The 13,266-nt window shown below is 42.4% G+C and overlaps 1 pseudogene; it reads left to right on the top strand.

Annotated features, from left to right (window-relative positions):
• The first annotated feature begins 6,024 nt into the window (after positions 1–6,024).
• LOC132027272 (large ribosomal subunit protein eL15-like) lies at positions 6,025–9,475 on the top strand (annotated as a pseudogene).
• Positions 9,476–13,266: the final 3,791 nt, after the last annotated feature.

Below are 13,266 nucleotides of genomic sequence, written 5' to 3' on the forward strand. Positions count from 1 at the left end.
TTTCCTTGATGCTAAGTGATATTGAGCATTTTTTCATGTGTCTGTTGGCCATTTGTAAGTCTTCTTTGGAGAAATGTCTGTTCATGTCTTCTGCCCATTTCTTGATTGGATTATTTGTTTTTTGGGTATTGAGTTGGAGAAGTTCTTTATAGATTTTTGGGTGCTAGCTCTTTATCTGATAAGACATTTGTAAATATCTTCTCCCATTCTGTCAGTTGTCTTTGGGTCTTGTAGACTGTTTCCTTTGCTGTACAGAGGTTTTGTGTCTTGGTGAAGTCCCAATTTTGGCCTTTGTTTCTCTTGTCTTTGGAGACGTGTCTAGCAAGAAGTTATGCAACTGAGGTCAAAGGGCTTGCTGCCTGTGTTCTCTTCAAGGATTTTGATGGATTCTTATCTCACATTTAGGTCTTTCATTCATTTTGAGTCTATTTTTTGTGTATAGTGTAAGGAAACAGTCCAGTTTCATTCTTCTGCATGTGGTTGTGCAATTTTCCCAATACACTTTGTTGAAGAGACTGTCCTTTTTCTCATTGGATATTCTTTCCTGCTGTTTCAAAGATCAGTTGACCATAGAGTTGAGGCCCTGTTTCTGGGCTCTCTATTCCATTCCATTGATCTATGGGTTTGTTTTTGTGCCAGCACCATACTGCCTTGTTGATTACAGCTTTGTAATAGAGCATGAAGTCTAAAATTGTGATGCCACCAGCCTTGGTTTTCTTTTTCAACATTCCTTTGGCTGTTTGGGGTCTTCTCTGGTTCCATACAAATTTTAGAACTATTTGTTCCAGCTCTGTGAAAAAAGTTGATGGTATTTTGATAGGGATTGCATTGATTATATGGATTGCTCTAGGTAGCATAGACATTTTAACAATATTTGTTCTTACAATCCATGAGCATGGAACATTTTTCCATTTCTTTGTGTCTTCCTTAGTTTCTTTTATGAGCATTCTGTAGTTTTCTGAGTATAGATCCTTTGTCTCTTTGGTTAGGTTTATTCCTAGGTATTTTATGGGTTTTGGTACAATTGTAAATGGAACCAACTCCTTAATTTCTCTTTCTCTGTCTCATTGTGAATAGAAATGCAACTGATTTCTGTGCATTAATTTTATATCCTGGCACTTTGCTGAATTCCTGTATGAGTTCTAGAAATTTTGGGGTAGAGTCTTTTGGGTTTGCCACATAGAGTATCATGTCATCTGTGAAGAGTAAGAATTTGACTTCTTTTTTGCCAATTTGGATGCCCTTTATTTCTTTTTGTTGTCAACAAGAAAGGTCTCAAATATACAACTTAACCTTACACCTAAAGGAGCTGCAGAAAAACAGCAAACGAGGCCTAAACCCACTAGCAGAAGAGAATGAGTAAAGATTAGAGTAGAAATCAATGAAATAGAAGCCAAAAGAACAATAGAACAGATCAACTAAACTAGGAGCTGATTCTTTGAAAGAATTGATAAGATAGACCCCTGGCCAGACTCATCCAAAAGAAAAGAGAAATAACTAAATAAATAAAAACATGAATGAAAGAAGAGAGATCACAACCAACACTGAAGATAAGCACAAACACTCATAAGTTATAAGGAACTATATGCCAACAAATTAGGCAATCTGTAAGAAATGGATGCATTCCTAGAGAAGTATAAACTGCGAAAACTGAAACAGGAAGAAATAGGAAACCTGAACAGATCCATAACCAGCAAGGAAATTGAAGCAGTGTTTAAAAAATCTCCCCAGACACAGGAGTCCAGGCCTGGATGGCTTCACAGGGGAATTCTACCACACATTTAAAGAAAAATTAATACCTATTCTTCTAAAGCTGTTCAAAAAATAGAAATGGAAGGAAAATTTCCAAACTTGTTCTATGAAGCCAACATAACCTTGAACCCCAAACCAGACAAAGACCCCACCAAAAAGAATTACAGACCAATATCCCCGATAAACATGGTTGCCAAAATTCTCACCAAGAGACTAGCCAGTGGGATCCAACAGTACATTAATACTATTCTTTACGACGACCAAGTGGGATTTATTCTTGGCTGCAAGGGTGGTTCAACATCCACAAATCAATCAATGTGATATACCACATTAATAAAAGAAAGAACAAGAACCATATGATCCTCTCAATAGATGTGGGAAAAGCCTTTGAGAAAGTATGGCATCCTTTCTTGATTAAAGTTCTTCACAGTGTAGGGATAGAGAGAACATATCTCAATATCATAAAAGCCATCTACAAAAAGCCCACAGCGACTATCATTCTCAATGGGGAAAACTGAGTGCTTTTCCCCCAAGGTCAGAAACACACCAGGGATGTCCACTCTTACCACTGTTATGCACCATAGTCCTAGAAGTCCTAGCCTCAGCAATCAGACAAGAAAAAGGGATTATTGTCTTTATAAGAAGAGGAAGACACCAAAGGGCACTCTGTTTCTCTGCCATGTGAGGACACAGCATGTACATGGCCATCTACAAGCCGGCAAGATGGCCCTCACCAAGAATGGAACCTCCCAGCACCTTGATCTTGGATTTGGAGCCTCTAGAATAGTGAAAAAGAAATGTTGTTCAAGCTGCCTGGTCTGTGGTGTTTCATTATGACAGCCCAGGATGACACAGACACCCTCAGAGTGCAAATGGGTGTTTCGCTGGTAGGGATGTCTACAGACCTGGGTCCCCATTTCTGACCCTCTGCTTCTCAGAGGGAAGGGTGCCTAAAGCACAGGTTGGTACTTCTTAGAGAGTATGCCCCCAAAGTGCCAAGATAATCACCTCCTACCTTGCTGCTACAGAGACCCATTGTGGGGATCAGAGAGCAAACATAACCACACACACACAGACATGACTACCTTTTCTCTCCTATGAACTTTACCATGTTGTGTTGGCCTTCAAGCTTAGAGAAGGGAAGCAGACTAACTTGTCTGGTGTCCATATGTGGATGTCGCACTCTTTTTGGAGTAATGAAAATGTTCTAAATTTGATTATGGTGATGGTTGCACAACTCTGAATATACCAAAGCCATTGAATTGTACACTTTATTTTAAATTTTATTAATTTAAAAAAAAAACAATTGCTATACCCAGTGTGGGGCTTGAATTCATAACCTTGAGATCAGGAGTGATGTGCCCTTCCAACTGAGCCAGCCAGTTATTTTATTTTATTTTTTTTAAAGATTTTATTTTATTAATTTGACAGAGAGAAATCACAAGTAGATGGAGAGGCAGGCAGAGAGAGAGAGGGAGGGAAGCAGGCTCCCTGCTGAGCAGAGAGCCCGATGCGGGACTTGATCCCAGGACCCTGAGATCATGACCTGAGCCGAAGGCAGCAGCTTAACCCACTGAGCCACCCAGGCGCCCCCCGAATTGTATACTTTAAATGGATGGATATTATGGCATATAAGTTGTACCTCAATAAGGTGCTTAATTAAGTGGTTTAATTCTATGCTAAAGCCAGCTAAAGGGGAGAAATGGAGTAACGGGATGGGAGCTAGGGAAGCCTAAGTTATGGACAGACAGGCCACACTCAGTGGTTCTTAGCACAGGGTAGGAGGTAGCTGGACTGACTCTTAGGGGGCATTTGGAAATGTAGGTGTTGGTTGGTTGATTCTGTGACTTGGGAAGTGCCATTGACATTGAGAGGGGAGAGCCAGAGAAGCTAAACACCCTACAATGCCTACATCAGTCCTGCACACTAAGAATTGTCCCACCTACTAGCACCCCATTTCCTAACCCCTCCCTCCAGCCAAAAAACTCTGCTCAAGGGAGATTTCTTGATGTTAACATTTACGTATTTCAGTACGTTTATGCACAAGGCTTTGAAAAGCTTTGTTGCATTTTTGCAACCATAGGAATAAATTTCACAACAGTTTCCATGCCTGCAGCTTTGTGAGGTATAACTGACAAATAAAGTTGTAAGATATTTAAGGTATAGGGGCACCTGGCTGGCCCAGTTGGTTAGGCATCTGCCTTTGGCTCAGGTCATGATCCCAGGGCTCAGGTCATGATCCCAGGGTTTTGGGATCAAGCCCCGAGTCAGGCTCCCTGCTCAGTAGGAAGTCTGCTTCTCCCTCTCCCCACTGCTCGTGCTTTCTGTCTCTCTATCTCTCTCTCAAATGAATAAAATCTTAAAAAAAATAATGTATACATCATGATAAAGGATTTCCTCCCAACTAGTTCATTAGGACATCCATCCCCATGTGTGTGTGTGTGTGTGTGTGTGTGTGTGTGTATTTGGTGAGAATATTTAAGTTCTACTTTCTTAGCAGATTTCAATTATACAATACAGTGCTCTCAACTATAGTCACTATGTATGCATTAGAATCCCAGACCTTATCTATCTTAGAGCTGAAAGTTTGTACCCTTTTACTAACATCTCAATCCCCAGCCCCGACCACTTTTCTGCTTTTCTGTTTCTAGGAGTTCGACTTTCTTTTTTTTTAAGATTCCACATATAAGTGATGTCACGTAGTATTTGTCTTTTGTCTTTCTCTCTGACTTATTTCACTCCGCATAACGCCTTCAAGCGCCATCCGTGTTGTCACAAATGGCAGGATTTCCTTCTTTCTCCTGGCTGAATAACCTTCCATTGCATGTATGTGTATGTATTTCTCATCTTCTTTATTCACGTGACCGCTGATGGACATTGAGGTTGCTTTCACATCTCGGCAGTTGTGGATAATACTGCAATGAGCTCAGGAGAGTAGATGTATCTTCAATATCCTGTTTTCATTTCCTTTGGATGTAGACCCAGCAGTGGGAGTGCTGGATCATATGGTGGTTCTATTTTAGTCTTTTGAGGAATTTCCATACTGTTTTTCTTAGTGGCTGCAGCAATTTACATTCCCACAAATGGAGCAGGAAGGTTCCCTTTTACCCGCTTCCTTGCTAAGGTTTCTTGTTGTTATCTCTTGCCTTTTGGATGACAGCCATTCTAATAAATGTGAGGTGAGATCTCATTGTGGTTTTGCTTTGCATTTCCTTTTTTTTTTTTTTAACTTTATTTTATTTAAGTCATCGCTACACCCCACATGGGGCTTGAACTCATGACCTTGAGATCAAGAGTCGGATGATTTGCATTTCCCTGACGATGAGCGATGAGCGATGTTGAGCACCTTTTCATGTACCTGTTGACCATCTGCTGGTCTGTCTTCTTTGGAAAAATGTCTCTGCGATTTCTTCTGCCCAGGTCTAACCTGGATTTGTTTGTTTGCCCATGGAGTTGTGTGAGTTCTTTGTAGCTTTTGGACTTGAACCGCTTCTTATCAGAGAGATGCAAATAGTTTTTCCCCCATATTCCATAGGTGGCCTTTTCATTTTGCTGGTCGTTTTCTTTGCTGTACAGAACATTTTTAGCGTGATGTAGTCTATTTTTGCTTTCGTTGCCTTAGCTTTTGGTATCCTGCCTCTGCTTTTGATTCTTGAACCAGATCAAATTCAGCCAAGAGCTGGTCTGTCCTTCAGCCCAGAGGTCCTTACTTCTGTGGGATCTGTTGGCTCTGGTTTCTTCCGTGGGGTCTCACCCAGGTTTTATTTGTTTAGAGGTTATTTTTAGCCGGCTGGACCAGTTTTGTGGTAAATCTTTTGGGTACTTGCATGACATTATTTTTTTTAACTGATCATGACTATTTTAAACGGAGTGAGTATAAGTTCTAGGGCAGAAACATTTCCTTTTTAAGGCGCCGTTCCTCCGGCAGTTAGAAAAACTAATCCAAAAGATTAGCAAAAATAGCCTCTCGTTAAATAGCTTGAATCTGGCGAAATGCAGGCATTTCTTCTGTTCAAAGAACCTCTCCGGGGTGAAAGGAAGAAAGTAGAAAAGCCGAGGGTTGCTGTAGAAGTCTGCGGATAGTGAAGTCCTTACCGGAACCAAAATTTCTTTTGTTTAAAACCAGGAAGCTTACCTTCGTCCGTGATAAACACTATACACCTGGCCCAAAAACCCATCTCCAAAAATTTAAGTCAAAGCAGTCATTCTACTGGGAAGAAAAGGTCTTTGCTTTGAATCGGGGGGCAGCCAGCAGCGCAAAGTTAAGCCCAGATGGGTGGTTCCAAGTTGGTCCAGGAGCTACGGAGGAAGACGCAGTTGGTGTAATGTGCCTTCTTCTTGGGGTACAAGGCTGGGAGGACCACCAGCTCTCTGCCCTTCACAGCACCCCCCCCCCCACCCCGCACACAACCCGGCCTGATAAAGCATGCAGACCGGGGCACAAGGGCAAGCCAGGTTATATCCTGTATAAGATCCTGGTGAGATGTGGTGGCCACCCAGTGCCTAAGGGCGAGAGCTGCGGCCAGCCTGTCCATCCTGGTGTTCACCAGCTCAAATGCCTGAAGCCTTCAGTCTGTTGCCGAGGAGCGAGCTGGATGTCACAATGGGACTCAGACAGTCTTGAGCTCTTACTGGGTTGGCGAAGAGTTCACGTACAAATTCTTTGAGGTTTTCCTCACGATCCATTCCATAAAGCTATTGGGAGGAATCCTGACACCCAGGGGATCACCAAACCAGTCCATGAGCACAGTGAGATGCGGGGGCTGACATCTACAGGCCCAGAGAACGTGACCTTGGGAAGTGTCCCAAGTTCAAGCAGACCACTGGTGGTTCTCCGGCCGGGCGGGGGCAGGGGAAGCATACAGAAGAGACAGTCCTTCTGTCCCCGACCTCTCTGCCTGCCTCTCTGCCTACTTGTGATCTCTCTGTCAAATAAATGAATAAAAATCTTTTTTTAAAAAAGTCTTTGCTGAGCAGAGAGCGCAATGCGGGCTCCATCCCAGGCGCCCCAAACTATTCTTTTAGAAATAGCAGTTTCATAAATGGAATATTGGATTCAACCTAAAAATGTGGGCCCTACCTCGTTAACTTTATTATTCCACATACGACCATGAGAAAAGATTAGCATATTCTTCACATTTCCAAGCAAAAGCCAGTGCAATAAGCTTGTTCTTACCAAACCCCTAAAAGCAGCCATCGGAGAGTAAACCAGCAGAGTGTGACCCCACCCCAGTGAAGCTGTAAGTTTCAACACATGCACCAACAATTCTACATGGCCAACTTCTGCATTCCACTTTTACAGAATTTATTTCACACCTATTGAACCAAACAGCATTTTGGTTTTGGGTTTTTTTTTTTTTAATATTTTATTTATTGGGACGTCTGGGTGGCTCAGTGGGTTAAGCCTCTGCCTTCAGCTCAGGTCGTGATCTGGGGGTCCTGGGATCGAGCCCCGCATCAGGCTCTCTGCTCAGCAGGGAGTCTGCTTCCCCCTCTTTCTGCCTGCCTCTCTGCCTACTTGTGATCTCTCTGTCAAATAAATGAATAAAAATCTTTTTTAAAAAAGAGAATAATTTAAAAGAATGCTACCATTTTTGGGAGAATTGAATAAACCTGTTGTGAGAGGGTTCTCATACGAATGAAATAAATCCTGTTTAGCCTAAGCAGAAGAGAAGGAAGGAAGAAAGCAAGAAAAAGAAAGAAAGAAAGCAAGCAAGCAAGCAAGCGTGTTAACTTCCTTCGGGTCAGCCTGGGCATCCCTGGTTTATCTCAGTGCATTTAATTGGTTTCTGCATGTGTGGAAATCAGTAGGTCGTGAAGCTTTCTCTACAGCTGTGTGTGTGTGGTGGGGGGCGTACAAGTCTCAGCCCCCCTCAACCCTGGCAGCCACAGGCCCAGAAGCAGGCTTTGCCTTCCAAAACTGTAGGTACACAGAATATTTCCATTTGGGAAGTGGTGGAGGTTGCTTTTTAACTTAAAACAGCTTTGGGAAAAAAAAATGCTAGGTGAAATAAGCCAGACACAAAAGGACCGATATTGTATGATTCTATTTTGGTAAGAGACCTAGAGTAGTCAAAGTCCTAGAGACTAAGTAGAAGGTGGGCACCAGGTGCTGGGGGAAAGGTAGGGGTGAGTGTTTAATGGGGACAGAGTTGCAGTTTCAGAAGATGAGAAAGTTCTAGGGCGCCTGGGTGGCTCAGTGGGTTAAGCCTCTGCCTTCGGCTCAGGTCATGATCTCAGGGTCCTGGGATCGAGTACCGCATTGGTCTCTCTGCTGGGGAGGGAGCCTGCTTCCTCCTCCTCTCTCTCTCTCTCTCTGCTTGCCTGTCTGCCTACTTGTGATCTCTGTCTGTCCAATAAATTAATTAAAAAAAAAAAAAGAAGAAGATGAGAAAGTTCTGGAGATGGGGGATGGTGATGGTTGCCCACCTGAATGAATGTGCTTAAAGTCCCTGAACTGGAAACTTAGAACTCGTCAGAATGATAAATTGTATGTTTTGTGTTTTTTACACCGCCCCCCCCCACCCCATAACCATCACCATTAGCTGCCAGTGAGCTCCCTAGCTCAGTAGTAAGAATTTGGGGTCAGACATTCAGACCGGGTTTGAATCCCACTTCCACCACTTTGCCATGTGACCTTGGCGAGGCATGTAACCTCTGACCCTCAGTTACCTTCTTCTTCTTCCTCTTCTTCTTCTCTCTCTCTTTTTTTTTAAGAGTTTATTTATTTATTTTAGGGACAGAAAGAGGGAGAGGGCGTGCTCAAGTGGGGAGAAGGGCAGAGGGAGAGGGAGAGAATCCCAAGCAGACTGGGCTGAGTGTGGAGCCCAACGTGGAGCTCAGATCTCATGACCCTGAGATCGTGACATGAGCCAACAAACCAAGAGTTGGATGCTCCAGCAACTAAGCCCCCAGGAGCCCCACCTTCTTTATAAAAGGTCTTAATGTCTACACTGTGAGGGGTGTTAGGGAGAATCTTGTGCATAAAGCATGCCAAGTGCTTTGTCCTGTGTTTGCACAAGGTAGACGCCCAACAAATGGCGGATGGAATTGGGAGTAGAGTCGTTGTCTCCTTGAGGGCTTAAGTTCATTTAAATACTACTTAATAATAGTTTAAAAGAATAGCTAGGTCTAATCATGTTAAGATTACTTTTTTTTTTTTAACTTTCTAGCTAGGAATATGGTTAAAATTAAAATTAAAAACTGGGGCACCTGGCTGGTTCAGTCGGTGGAGCATGTATGTGACTCTTAGTCTCCGGGTCTTGGGTTCAAGCCCCAGGTTGGGTGTGGAGCTTATTATAAAAACAACAACAACAACTAATTTTTGGATTTGTAGTTGCTGATTTTAAGTGCAGATGTGTCCTAAATATTGTATATGTACCATGGGGGAACCAGGAAGGGTTGTTATGGCTAAAGTTCAGATCTTTAAGATCTTAAGATCTCTTTTAAAGATCAGGTTATTGGTATGGTCACCAGTGTTGGTGGTTAAAGAGAAAGTTCCACAGAAGGAACTATGTGCAATATGTACGTTCTGTCTAGAAAGATTTAAAAGGTGAAAATAAAAAGCTTACGTAGCTGGTCGACTAAGAACATCTGAGTGCCTACTGGCCTGAGTGTGTGGGTTCTCCCATTAGGCAGCCTGGGCGAGTGGCCCAGCCCCATCCCTTCTGAACCATGGCCAGCAGTGGTGTTGAAGATCAGGGACAACTCCAAATGGGTTTAAGGAAGGTCTACTGAATTTATTGGAACAGTAACTTGGGAGGTGTGTTGGGAAACCTGAAAACTACTTCACATGGCACTTGTGTTCCCTTTTTTTTTTTTTTTTAGATCTTTTATTTTTTCATTTGAGAGAGAACGTGGGAGCACACAAGTGGGGGGGGGGGGGGGGGGGGGGGGGAAGGGGGGCGCAGACTCCCTGCTGAGCTGGGAGCCCAGCCTGGGGCTTCATTTCAGGACCCCAAGATCATGACCTGAGCCGAAGTCAGACGCTTGACCCACCGAGCCACCCAGGCGTCCCCTTTGGCCAAGTTATTATATATCCAAGCTTCCCGCTTGCGAGAGTTTGGGGTCCCTCTGCTTTCCTGATTTGACCAGCTACCTTATCAAACAGGACTCAACTTTTAATAACCTATCAGTTCGATCAATTTGTTACTGTTTCCGTTTTGCGTGTCAAATAAAACTAGAAGCTGGAAGACATTAGTTTAAACTGAGCCTTGGTGTCTGATGGAATTGTTTAGGGCTAAAGTTGTTTGTTTAATGTCAGTTGAAGAGGATCAAGACACAAGCATATGTCTTCCTTAAACAAAAATTTTTTTCCTCCTGCTCACAAAGCATCTTTTCAACTGATCACAATACTCAGGTTAATTTGCTTACCAAATTGTATTTCCATATGTTGTTAGTAAAAATTTCTTATCGAGATGAAACTTACACAACACAAATTACCTATTTTATTTATTTATTTATTTGACGGAGAGAGAGATCACAAGTAGGCAGAGAGGCAGGCAGAAGTGGGGGGGGGAAGCAGTCTCCCTGCTGAGCAGAGAGCCTGATGCGGGACTCGATCCCAGGACCCTGAGATCATGACCTGAGCCGAAGGCAGAGGCTTAACCCACTGAGCCACCCAGGTGCCCCAAATTGACTATTTTAAAGTGAACAATTCAGGTGTAATTTAAAACATCCACAGTGTTGTGCAAACCCGACCTCGATTTCCAAAACATTTTCATCACCCTAAAGGAAACTTGGACCCATTAAGCAGTTGCCTTTTATTCCTTACTCCCCATGGGGTTGCTTATTCTGGATATTTTGTATACACAGAATCATAGGCCATGTGACCTTCTATGATAGGCATCTTTCATTTGCCATGTTTTCAAGGTCCATCTACATTGTAATACGTATTGATACTCCATTCTTTTTTATTACTGAGTAATATTCCTTGGACATATTAGTAGACATACGGCAATTTGTTTACCCATTTAGTTGATGGACATGTGGGCTCTTTCTTGATGGGCCCAACTGGCTCTTGGGACCATGCTGTGATGGTAGACACTAGCCAGAATCCACAATCTTACAACGTTTTCTTATTTATGGGGCAGAGCGGTTGTCAGACATGACATTCAATGAATGCACATGAATTTCACTGAAGTTCCTAGATCTGGAGTTAATCAATTAATATCCTTCAGGGATTTTTATTCTCCTAGGATTCATTTTTAAATCTGACATTTGGAAAACGTTGTGCTCTTTTTTAACATCAGAAAATAAGACCATTGTTACTCAGTCAACTCCTTAGTATTTTATTCTCAGCCATGCAGAATATTTGTTTTTTTTGGAACTTTCTCTGATTTCTGTTGCATAAACTGTGTGTACCAGTGGTTCTCGAGCTAGACTGGTCATAAGAGTCCCTGGAAATACGTAATAGCCACGCAGATGGCCAAGATAGCCCAATTTAGAAAGTCTGGATCTGCATCTTTGCGTGCCTTAAGGTGATTTGTAGATAAAACTTTGTGAAACAGATATCCTGAGTTAGCCAGTAAAAATCTATCAGATTGGATGATGGAACTTTTTTTGATATACCAAGTTGAAAGATATGTTTAAAATAATCCACTAGGGGTGCCTGGGCGGCTCCATCAGTGAAGCATCTACCTTTGGGTCGGGTCATGATCCCAGGGTCCTGGGATCGAGCTCCACGTCGGGCTCTCTGCTCAGCAGGGAGCCTGCTTCTCCCTTTGCCTGCCTCTCTGCCTATTTTTGATCTTTCTCTCTCTGTGTCAAATAAATAAAATCTTAAAAAAAATTTTTTTGTTGAAATTAAGTTTTGTTAACCAAGACAGACTTTATAGCTGCTCCCATGTGATTTTTTTGAACTGAAAAAAAAATAATTATAGATTATAACAGGAAGTTATAACAAAATGTATAGGGAGGTCCCCTATGCCCTTCATCCAGCTGGGACCAAGGGAAGCATCTTGCATTACTATTGGTACCTTATATATTATTAGATATAATATAATTACGTGTGTACCTATAATATGTAACATGTATATTACATGTATGTATATTATTAGTAGAATAATTGGAATTATTCTTGAAATAATTGGAATCAACGTTGACATAATCTAGAACTGATCTAGATTTCACCAGTTTTACTCATTCGTGTGTGTGTGTGTGCGTGCGTGCACCTATGTATGTAGGTCAGTGTAGCTTTATCACACATGTAGATTCATATACACACCATTACAATTAAGATATAGAATTGTTCTCTCACTGCAAGGGTCCCTTGTGTTGTCTTTTTCTTTTCTTTCCTTTTTTTTTTTTTAAGATTTTTATTTATTAGTTGAGAGAGAGAGAGCAAGAGAGAGTGAGAGAAAGAGAAAGTGCAAGTGGAGTGAAGAACAAAGGGAGAAGCAGTCTTCCCGCTGAGCAGGGACTCCCCCCCACCCCCCCACCCCATGTGGGACTCAGTCCCGGGACCCTGAGATCATGACCTGAGCAGAACACAGAGGCTTAGCTGACTGAGCCATCCAGGGGCCCCTAGATTGCTCTTTTACTGTTGAATTTGGACAGATAGTTATGTGTTCTAGATATTCCACTAAAATTATCTTTAATGCTTTTTCTGATGACAGAGGTAATACATGCTCATTATTTTAAAATCCCAGCATCTCGGAAATATATAATACAGACCGTGAAAGTTCTCTCTCATCCTAGTACAGATCTGATTGTATCAACTGATCATCAGAGGGTTTTTTTCTTATGCATATACTATAGACATACTTGTGTTGATACTTTTTATTTTAGCCAAAGGGGGATGGCATGTGAACTGTTTAAAACTTGCTTTTGTTTATTTTTTTTAAGAAATATTTTGTTTATTTATTTAAGAGAGAAAGAGACAGCAAGAGAGCACAAGCAGAGGGAACAGCAGGCAGTGGGGGAGGGAGAAGCAGGCTCCCCGCTGAGCAGGGAGCCCAACCGGGGTGGGGGGGGGGCTCAATTCCATGACCCTGGAATCATGACCTGAGCCAAAGGCAGATGCTTAACCAACTGAGCTCCCGAAGTGCCCCTAAAACTTGCTTTGGCTTCATTTCATGATAAATGGTGGACATCTTTACCCATCACCTGGTAGAGACCTGCTTTGGGCTTTCAAACATCTGCACAATTGTCCAGTTATACACACAGGACTTTAGAACCACAAAGAAAGGGACGCCTGGGTGGCTCAGTGGGTTAAGCCTCTGCCTTGGGCTCAGGTCATGATCTCAGGGTCCTGGGATCAAGCCCTGCATTGGGTTCTCTGCTCAGCCAGTGAGCCTGCTTCTCTTCTTCTCTCTCTGCCTGCTTCTCTGCCTACTTGTAATCTCTGTCAAATAAATAAATAAAATCTAAAAAAAAAAAATAAAAAATAGAACCACAAAGAAAGCATTCACTCGAAGGGCAGGAAAGTTCCCATTGTATTCTTCATTTCATTTATGTTTGGCATTTATCATCCTGAAGCATGTGGTTTTTCAGAATCTTGAAGCCAAGGCAGCT

This window comes from Mustela nigripes, chromosome 11 (genome assembly GCF_022355385.1).
Source record: "Mustela nigripes isolate SB6536 chromosome 11, MUSNIG.SB6536, whole genome shotgun sequence".
NCBI classification, from domain to species: domain Eukaryota; kingdom Metazoa; phylum Chordata; class Mammalia; order Carnivora; family Mustelidae; genus Mustela; species Mustela nigripes.